The 11,533-nt window shown below is 34.1% G+C and overlaps 1 protein-coding gene across 1 annotated transcript in view; it reads right to left on the bottom strand.

Moving 5' to 3' along the window:
• Positions 1–11,533, bottom strand: part of LOC150093256 (nicotinamide N-methyltransferase-like) — a 393,830-nt gene that overhangs the window by 90,660 nt on the left and 291,637 nt on the right. The gene's annotated exons all lie outside the window — the stretch shown is intronic.

The following is an 11,533-nucleotide window of genomic DNA, read 5'->3' on the forward strand; positions in this document are numbered from 1 at the left end:
AAAGATACCAACAGGTGTTGTGTTTATGCATGAGCAGATTATCTTCCTTGCTAGCGACAGAATATATAAAATTGTTTGTTGATATTTGAGAGTTACTGAGTGTAAAAATTACACACAATTACACCACTACCTCTTGTAATGAACCGTAGGGTTCTATGGGAGCAAACATTCACTAAAGATCAGAATATTATAACGATATCCCAGTGCCTAGTAAAACTCTAATGTAATCAAACAAACTGAAAATTAGTTGACAGGCTTAGGTGTTGAATCTCATAACTTAATTTTTATCTTTTTTGCATTCTTATTTTTGCAATACTATTAAAATTAAATCATGAATCAAATGTAACTGCTTCATAAAACTTGGGACAGCAAAGTACATAATGCCATGTAAAAATTTTGTTTTTACATGGCATTATGTAAAAATTTGTTTTTATTACTTAATTCTGGGGAGAAGATGAAATCACCGATGGACAAATCTAGAACAGTTTTTTCTTTCATTGTGTACTATGATAAATATGCATAAATACGGTGTTTGTGTTTGATAAAATTGTATGTGATAAAATGTCTCTAGTGACACTAAGAGAACGATGTTGGATCAACTTACCGATTATTGGTGGCCTAATATAGTTTGGCTATATGCCACATTTTTCTAGAGTAAATTATGAAATAACATAATAAACGTATTATTATGAAATTATACATAATAAATTTGCATTTATTATGAATAATAAATGTAAATTATGAAACAAAAAAAAATGTATAAATGAATCAAAATAATATATACAAAAATGCCAAAACAGAAATTCCTTTTTTGTTCCTATTTACGTTTATAAGAAACTTTTAGACCTTAGATTTGATGTCAACAAAGGCTTTTATTAATCCATAATCTTGGATTAATTAGTAAACATATTCTATAAAAATAGTCACAATACGCTTTTCTCTTTTTTATCCCACCACCCAACCCCAAAGAAAATACGTAGTATTTCCTCTTACTTTTTTGAATGCTTGCAGAAATACAGAACACAGAAACAGGGTAGGGACCACTGCCGCACCACACCTCAGAACGAACAGCTGGTGTTGTATTCGTTTGCCTCAGCATTCATAATAAATACTATTATTGTCACGGGCTTACGAGATTACCATCCTGCATCAAAGCGTCGACTCGTTTGAAACAGACTGGAAAAAGGCTTAGGCAAAGTGCAAAGATAGCCCGGCACTACCGAGACTTCACCTGCGCCTTTTTATTAGACCTCGAAAACCTAATTCTCCCTTCTCCACACTGTGGCAAACCAACTGCCAACCGTCCTGCCACTCCAACTTCTACTGCAACAACGAGGGCAGGCTGGTCACCGGGTGACCAACTGCCCTTGGAACCATAACATTTTGCAATAGCGAGAGCGCGTAATCACGGGCACCCGAAATCACAATCTCGTCCTTCATTAAAACATCGAAAATAAGAAACGTGTCGTTTGCAAACTTCCAATGGGCTTAGTTTGGGTAGAAATAAAATTGTGATGTTTTAAAGAAAGCAAGTCAGAAATAACACCTACTTCAGTTCCAGAAAACTGTATTGTCTTTCCTACGAATTGTGGTATGAAAGACCCTCATATAGACGTCTCCAAATAACAAAGAAAGCTTGTTATTTCGGACTCGCTTCAAAGAAAGCAAGTCAGAAATAAAGGCTACTTCACTATTTGTAAAATTGTATGAGTGACCCTTGTAGAGAGTCCTCTGCTTCCGCATTCTTTCCACTCCAAACGCGAATACCAAGAGAGACATTGGCCATATCAAACAGCCAAAATCTCTTTTCTGTATTCTTTACCGAAGGAAATACGGAACGAACACCTATATTTATACGAATTTCAGAAGTATTTATTGTGACGTAATAATGTGTAGTCGTAATAATGATGCATTTACTTTTGAAAGAATTTTACCATTCGGGATGTATTGCAATTGCCACGTGCGTATGCCAATGACGTCACACTTTAATTATTTCATTGACAAACCAGAAAACATACGCATACTCGCATGCGGATGCTCTGATTCTGCCTTGGAATATTGCTCGTTGAACGGCGGTTTCACACACTGCGAACATCACCTCTCCCTGAGGAAATTACAGTGGCGATCTTCAGTATTGTAACTATAGATTTCCTCAGGGAGCGGTGTTTCCATCGAAAGATTCTAATTTAAGATATAAAAATTAAATGGATACTTGTAAAACAATTCAATAGAAAAATTATTAATAAATTAAAATTTTCGAACTGTGATTTGAAAATTAGCATTTAACATATATTCATTTCTATTTCTTTCTTATTTTGGTTTTAATGATTTATGTCATATATTCATAAGTTACGGTGCAAACCAGATCTTAAAGAAATTAATTATATACGAGAAGAAAGAAAATTTAAAGGTTTTTTTAAAAAAAGCTTTGTCTGATTACAAAGGAGTGTTAATCAAATCTTTACATTATTCAGTTTTTTTTTATCTGCATAAAAATAAATTTGCAGTCAATTCCCTCTCTGAACTGCTGAACTGTTGAGAGCTTATGAAGTCAATCACTATGTCCTTAGTGGACACTGTTGGCTCTCCCACTTACTACCTTGCGAAGAGCTCTGTTGCCTACGCTGGAATCTCACTGGCCGCGTCATCTTTTATATTAAAAACTCTTCAGTTTTTACAATTTGATATTCCACAAGACAATGCTAGCCCATTTAAATTCACCGTCAATGTAGGCTATTTTGCATGGCACAAGTTGTTCAAACAAATCGAAAGAACAGGAATGGGCAGTTCTATCTCACCAGTCTTAGCTGATTATTTCATGGCACCGATGGACAAATAACTCTTTCGCGCTATGAGGGTAGTCAGCTTTAAACAAGGTTTGAATGTCGTGTAGAGTTTGTACTTTTTATTGCTTCCTGGATAAACTTATTAGTATATATAATATATTCAAGTTTTTTAAGACTAACTATTCTATGCTGCATAATTCGTCTCTCTCTCTCTCTCTCTTTCTCTCTCTCTCTCTCTTTCTCTCTCTCTCTCTTCGAAATAAATCGAAATAAAGTATTTTAGCCACAAAGAGAAAGTATTCTTTTATTTAGTTCAGAATCACCAGGTGGCGTATACTTATGCGCAGTTACTGAATTAGTAAATGATTATGAAACACAAATGCTAAATGAAATTCCGCTCTGGAATGAAAATAAACGAGAATTTGCATCTCACGTTTAGATCCTTGCCAGCTTTTTTCAGTACACTAAGACTCATATCGGAAATAAAAATCCCTTCCCTGAGATCATGAAAAATCATTGAAAGTTTATGGATCACGTGAAGTTTTATTTACATGTACTTTAGCAGTCTTTGACAACGCCCTCTAGTTAATAACAGACTGTTTTATTCAATCGAATTTTACGTGCGACCATACTGTTGCACGGACTCACATTCTAAAGCAGCCACTTCAGTGATGGTTACTTCGCTTTACACTATAATTCACCTCATGTATTTGTATTATTAAAAACGTTTAAATGCTACGCTCACCATTTCCAAGGCATTTCGATTAATATCCCAAGGAACTGTATCTTTAAGATTCTCTCACCACAGACATACTGATTATATCCAAAGAAATAACAGCTTTTATCCATTCTATCGAGTCAATATCTGATGCTTATATCATATTGAATAAGCTCTCCTTTCATACCATCGTGTATTCTACTTAATAAAATGCCGATGACGTGTCAGGATTCAATGGTCTATTGAGGTTATTTGGGAATGAGGGCCTGCTGCAATATATATACCTGGAAAATAAGATCTTGCTGTTTTCCACATTTTGTTTCTAATAAGAACTTGATTACTGTATGTGCACAGTCCTAGAAAAATACCCAAAACCGCTATTAAACAAAACTTGATGTTCTTTGTAGTGGATAAGGTGAATTAACATGTTGTTTCTCGTTACTGTGATTTTCTATTCTATTATTGATTTCTTGTTTCTTCAAATGGTTTACACTTTGGGATTTGTTTCTTTAACTGCTTGCCAGAAGATATTAATCTTTGATGAACTTTTCCTTTCCGAGTCCAGATTTTATCTAACTACTACTCGGGTGGAGATTGTATGATAATCACTTAGCACAGTCGTTTTCACAGCTTGCATTTATGCGGTGCAAAATATATTACACGTGTTTTTCCTACGTTTCAATGTTTAATATTCCCATCGGTCTCTTATCTTCCATCCTAATTTAGGAAACATTGAAATGGAATGTAGAGAAGATGAGACGTTAGATCGTTGAGTCTGAAGCAGAATCGCTAATGGATATTGACAACCAATAGCGGACCGTTTTTTCATAGATGGGAATATAGTGGTCACATCTGTGAGCTCTTCTTCTTCTACGCGTTATTCCCGCTTCCTATGCAGGGTCCGCGTGTTACTTTTAGATGCGACTTCTTATTAGTACTACTCCCAACCGACCCGTCGCCTGGTCTGCCGTTGTGGGGGTGGGGGGGGGATATATTTTTGACTGTAGAGGTGTATGTTCACGGGGCCGGTTTGCCTGTTTGCGGGATGAAAATCCCAGATAAACTGGCGGAAAAAACCCTACTGACCTCGTCCAAGACCGGCTAACTTGGCTATGCCTGAGGAAGATCCTCAAATTCCTCACGTCTACAACGGGAATCGAACCTGGGACACTCCTTCCCCAGGCAATGGTTGCGAAGCGCAAAGCCACTAGGTATATTTTATTAACCATAAAGCATCTACGTACAATCCAAATAAATATATATACATTTGTACATAGAATGCTTATTCTAATTGGCATTTTGATTTACATTTCTTGATCTTAATAATATATATTATGTACAATTTATTTTTCCTTATTTTTAACATCAATAATCTGCTCAGTGTCTGCTTCTTCCTACAGTCCTTTTTACATGAGTTGAGCAGTCTTTTTCTTTTAATGTAACATAACTTTACTATCCATGGAATTCTGTATTATGAATTTAAGTTACCAGTCATCACATTTCTATTTCCATAATTCATATTTCCTTTTTATAATGAAATTCCTATAAGAGACACATTTCCTTAAACCTATGTAAGGTTTGTTTTAAAATATACAACAATGGATTTTATATTGTTAACTAATCTGACAATATTCATATATAAATATACATTTTTTACATGTATGTATACATACGCACATATACATATATACCTATTACTATTTTACATATAATACGTCTTCTATGCATATGACTATTTTACTTATAATACATATAATTATTCTTTCGGAGATACTTCTTTATAGCCCTTTGTTATGTTTGACTTGACACTTTTACATTTGGACTGTAAACATTTTGGATTGTACATTATACATTTACAGTATAATGTACATTTTGGATTGTACATTGTACATATACAGTTTGGATTATACTGATATAGTTTGGATTATACATTATTAACGTATCATGAAGTGTTAAGCGCTATTTACATTTACTGTACATATCATAAATATTCTTAACATATAATTACTAAAACTTGTTTTTGCATATCATTATATGATTTATTGCTTCATTATTATCATTTTCAGATTGCAACTGTCTATATACATATGTAGTATTTGTTTTAACATAGAAGGAGAGGGTTACATTTCGGCAGATATTTGAGTTACCCACCGGATCAGCAAAATGTCATCAGGTTCTTCCACTATATAAACTGTCATTGACATTTTTTGATACATAAAAATAAACTACAACCTCTATAGTTGACAAATATTATGCACAGAACTACAACTAATCATAGCATAAAGCAATTAATGTACAAATGGTTAAACAGCTTAATGAAATAGTTTACAATATGCTTTTCTTTCGCTTCTTTCTATTTATTTTATCGTCTATATGTGTGTTCTATGCTTCTTTTTTAAATTTATGGTGGGTCCTTTATTTCTATGATTTGCAGTTGTTCTTCGAATTCTGAGATGAGATCTATTTGCCGCCATTGGTGTTTTGTTATTTTGTTTCTGTTTTTGGTATCTGTGATTGTTTCTTTTAATATGTTGTTTATTTTCCTGAGTATGTCTGGTCCTGTTTCCCTTCCGTAAATTTTTTCGCATCTGTATGTCCAAATCGAGTACATGGTTGTTATAATAATGATTGCTTTAGTTGGGTTAATGTTTCCTTCGTTTAACCAGTATAATGTGTGTTCTGTAAGGGGTTGTTTGTGTTTTATGAATGTTTGAACCGTGTTCCATATTCAGGAGGTGTGAGGACAGTACATCCTTAAGTGGCAAAGTGTTTCTGGTTGGGGGTAAAAATGACATCTGGCGGGGCCTTGAAGAGGGATCCCTTTCGCTGTGCACCTTATTTTGGTGGGCAAACAAGCGTGGTGTACTTTGTAGTAGAAGGTTTTTAATTTGGGGTTTATGGGCAGATTGAAAGCTTTTTTTAAGTGCATTTGATAGTCTTAATGTCCCTCTTTCAATCTCCCGGTGTTGTGATGGTGGTATAACTGTGCGCGTGAGTTTGATGTGTGCTGCTTTAGCTCTCATCTTCAAGAATTCGTTTATTCCTATGTATTTGTTACTGAAGTTGTAACCTTCCGCAATCTCGTGGAACATTCTGGGTGTTTTGCCACTCGAGCGCGGAAGGGAACATATTACTTTGTCGGGCATTATCTTCTGCATATAATATATTATATATGCGCTCCATGCTTTTTCCTCTGTGTAAGCTCTCTCTATGATTTTTGCTCTCGCACTTAGAGTTTTTAGGTGTACGTTTATTAAGCCGAGTCCTTCCGCCTCAATGTCATGGAATATTGCGGATCTTCTGATGGGTTCGTATTTGGAACCCCAGATGAACTTTGCGCACTCTCTGTGTATTCTGTCTACTGCTTGACCGTTGTAGTTGGTATTGTTCATGAGGTACCATATCTTAGACAGTAGGTATTGATTGCATATTTTAGCTTTACTTGTTAGTGATAGTTGTCTGTGTCTCATCTGTGTAATTTGGTGGTTTACACTGATGTAATCGCATAGCATAGCCTGGGGAATTATTTTTACAAGAAGTCCTATATAAAGTTAACAATCAATTCGTTTCTATGTTTAAAATATGATTATTGTTGAAATGATTTTAATCATTTCAATAAAATACTTATGTTTTTTTTTCACACAGACTAAAAATAACACAAGCACTTCATCAACACTTGATTTATTTGATTATTTCATTTTATTCAAAGGCACAACATTTTTTACAAATTTGCTTTCAAGAAAATATAATTTACAGTCACTAAATAAATCGAAAACACCCTCGAAACTTTTAGGTACCAAATCCCTTGTACTGGTAGCTAAATGTTCGTGGGTGTTTCTGAATTTCATGAAACACACACACACACACACACACACACACACACACACAGTGGGAGGGGACTAATAGAGTATTTAGCCGCTTTAGAAGTAATCTAAAAGTTATCAAGTTATCAATGTCATTCGGAAATCATAACAAACATTTTCGAAACAAATGAAAGATAATCAGTGTTTGTGATCTTTAATTTCCCCAATTTTTCTCGATGACCTTCACCTCCTAAGTAATGCAATCCGCTTGTAGCGTTTGATCTTTTTATATATAAACAAAGTCTTGTAAATGTCGCAGCACGTTATACCTAGAACGGTCATGGATGGTGACATTTGTAGGTCATGGGATCTCTTATGATTATGGGTGTTTCTTGGAATGGGAAGGCTGTACGGTCAGCAAAAGTCACAGATGTGCTGGGTCACAAAATAATATCCCTATCTTCTAAGAAGACACAATCTCAATTATGTAGTTTGTTCGGTGTAGTGTTTTTTGTTGTTGTTGTTGTTGTTCTTGCGATGTGAGGTTAAACTCCGTATTATGAGGTACCGTTTTCTTTTGTATTCAACTTCTATCGCTGAATATTGTTAGATTCCTTAACATTTCTATAGGAGTTCTTTGAAAGCACTAAGGAAACGTATCTGGACATAGTTGTAAATAATAAAGAAAGATTGAACTTGCATTACAAATGAAACTCAAAACGTACAAATTAGTAGAAAGATTCTAAAAGGCACCACAACAGCTTTCTTTAGGTAACAAACGGTTCACAAAATCCTAGTCACTAAACTGAAAGAAACATATGATCTCCTATAAGCGAGATATAATCATTTCTTTATCCCTAACCGTGTCACAACCTTCTATAATAAAGTGTTCCATAGAAATGGCTGTTTTGTAGGATGTTTCTGTTTTAACACAGCAATTTCTGCTGAATATAGATAACATGTTCAGCAAAGCCAGATTGGTCAGGTTCATGATAGTTCATATAAGTGTAATATTCCCCACGACGAACAAGGACAGAGTTTTTCAGGTTGAGCAAAATAGTTTAGGCCACAATGACAAAAAATCGTAGGGGCCTGTGAAACTAAGCATAACAAACTTGCCTTTCCTTCATTAGATATCATCAAACTGTTTATTTTTGTAATTCATTCGGAATAATAATATCGCGTTGAAAAAATTTAAACAACAAACTGAAGATACTGCAAGCGAGGTCATCTTTCATCAACATCTGCTAACTGCTAGATGTAACGCTGTACTTGGGTTATATGTCTACTCAGAATGCAGAAGAGTGCATGCACAAATTTTGCTACAATATGTAAAAATACCTGTGATCAGTGAAGGCCATTCCGAGGAAAGCTTCACTTAAACGATGCCTTTTGATGAATGCGATAAGATGCAAATGATATCTAATTGATATTAGCTTTATCAAAGGTCGCAATGTTCAAGACAAAATCCTTCACGTCTAATCATAAGAGAGAGTTGTTTATGTCTTCGAAAGATGAGTTGTAAGTGTATTAACGTTTCTGTATATGAACAAGATATGTCTAGTGAAATAGGGGAATTATCTTTCCCTATAATAGGTGACCAAAAAGGAAGGTAAACATTTCCTTATTTCAGGCCTTATCTTACAGCCTCTGGACACACAAATCCAAATATTATCAGCTTATTAAGATGCTTAATCCTTGTTGTTAATATTTCTCGTAAGGTTTGAAAGAATTGCACTGCTAAAATATATGGTTAGTCAATAACGAAATGGGCAGTTATTTTCCAATTACTGTGCAATATAAATTTGCATACATACATTTATATAAAATTTAAATTTCATGCAATTTGGTTGTTTTTCATGGTGGATAGGAAGGAGAATTAGAAAAGAATACTAAACAAAAATGATTAAAACTTTTAACGTATTAATCACTGGTTAATTATGAATATCAATAATCTATCGTGACTTTACGAGTACATCGCTGTACATTCCACCAGTTCCGTCAATAACTAACAGTTGGTAGAAGTGTTAGTATATATATATATAAAATCGACATTATAATAGTGAATTATAATTTAGCTAAACTCGAGTTTCCACATCCGTATGATACTGGCGAACTCACCTTCAGATGAAAAGTCCTTTATACAGATTAATATTTTCAACTGAATAGCAAATATGGTGTGATCACCTTTCGGTTAGAAGATGCCAAAAATATAGCTTTGAGGGCTTGCAATTTTTGGAAAGAAGATGATCCCAGGGTGTCTTGGAAATTCTTTCCAAAATTTCTAGGATTAGAATAGTGATTTGGTTCTCCGATTACGGAAAACAAAACAAAAATGACCGTAGTGAATGAGAGTTAATATGGATAGGTAGTACAGATAAGGACGAGACAGTAAAAAAAAGAGGGAAATTTGGATGTCTGGTGATACAGTTTACTTGGAATTGAGGAACTGGCAGGGAAGGCTATGAATAAACCGAATTTGCTAAAAAACGAAATTAGAGTAGAAGTCCATAATGATAGGACGAATTGTACTTTCTTATTTGAAATATAAAATATATGACGTAGAGCCGTAAGATTAAAAAGAGACATTCACAAAAAAATTAAGACAAAACGAAAAGGTGTTCAAAAGGATTAGCCGGTTTGGAAGGGGCTGTTGAATAAAACATAACAAACATGAATCTAATGCTAATAAACATTTGGTGATATCAGACTGATTTAAGATTGCTTACTTCCCTTTGTATACGGTGAAACCCGCTGTAAGCATTGGAACTATTAGATTACGTTATCTTCCTTGAACTGAAACCGAAGCATATAAATAGTTCGCACCTGAGTTTTTGCATCTCTTAGTTTCATATAAATTCTGTATTTTATTTCAGATAATATATATATATATATATACTATGTATATATATATATATATATATACTATGTGTATATATATATATATATATATATATATATATATATATATATATATATATATATATATATATATATACTATGTATATATATATATATATATATATATACTATGTATATATATATATATATATATATATACTATGTATATATATATATATATATATACTCTGAGATAGCAATCAAATCAAAGAGTTTTATGCAGAATACAGCAAACTATAAAAGTGAAGCGAAGTCCTTGGGTTCTTTCTTTAATTAATTTATCTGTGCACCTTTTTGATAACTCGTACTGTAAAGTATTAGAGCTATTATCGCTACAATCGTGGTATTATTTGGTCTACCTACTCACTGATGAGACCCAGTGAGGGTTGAAACCGGTGCGGGGTTGGCTTTGAGAGGCGCCACTTGGAGGTAGGTTTCTGCTTGTCTCTGAGTGGGGCTACCGCTGAGATTATGGCTCTGCTTGGTGGTGGGGTGAGCCTGCCACTGGGTAGAGCCAATGCTGAGAAGTTCTTCTCGGTGAACAAATGAAACTCAGTGTTCATTTGCTCACCGAGTGCTCAACACTTCCACTCAGTGTTCCACTCAATGATAGGTGAGCCTGTCATTGAGTGGAACAACGCTGAGTTGGGCGATCTTTCGAGATCGCATAATTTTTAGAGTCTGCTTCACCTATAAAAAAGGTTGAAATCGGTTTGGATAGTGACCTATCCCCCTTAATGTAAGACAACATACATCTCCTAGGGGATGAGCTTTACATTAAGGTAAATATTAAGAATAGCGATCCTAGCTTTATCCACCTTTGCTATGAGTTACCCGGTATTGCACTACCCAGGTATTTGCTTACGCTTGGACTCGCCGAACTTTTATAGTTTGCTATATTCGGCATGAAACTCTTTGATTTGATTTCTATCTTAGAGTTTCTTATTCGGCTCTGAAATAATGTGGTATTAAATATCCCCTTAATTTAAATAATTTTTACTGAAGCATTTTGGCTCTTTATTTCATTACTGCTATATATATATATATATATATATATATATATATATATATATATATATATATATATATATATATATATATATATATATATATATATATAGGAACCAAAATGGAAGCATCGAGTGGAGAATAAAATTCTTAAACTCAGAGCAGACGTGAGCAATTTGAAAAACCTTAAGGAAAAGAAGCTGAAAAACACGAAAATCCGAAATAACCTCATAAACAGATATAATACTGGAACACGACCTATTGATGAAGTATTTTATTTATTTTATAAAGGTTATAAATATTAGCGAAAAATATGT

This window comes from Typopeltis vanoorti, chromosome 24 (assembly GCF_054136105.1).
Source record: "Typopeltis vanoorti isolate ZY-2024b chromosome 24, IOZ_Tvanoo_1.0, whole genome shotgun sequence".
In the NCBI taxonomy this organism is placed as follows: domain Eukaryota; kingdom Metazoa; phylum Arthropoda; class Arachnida; order Uropygi; family Thelyphonidae; genus Typopeltis; species Typopeltis vanoorti.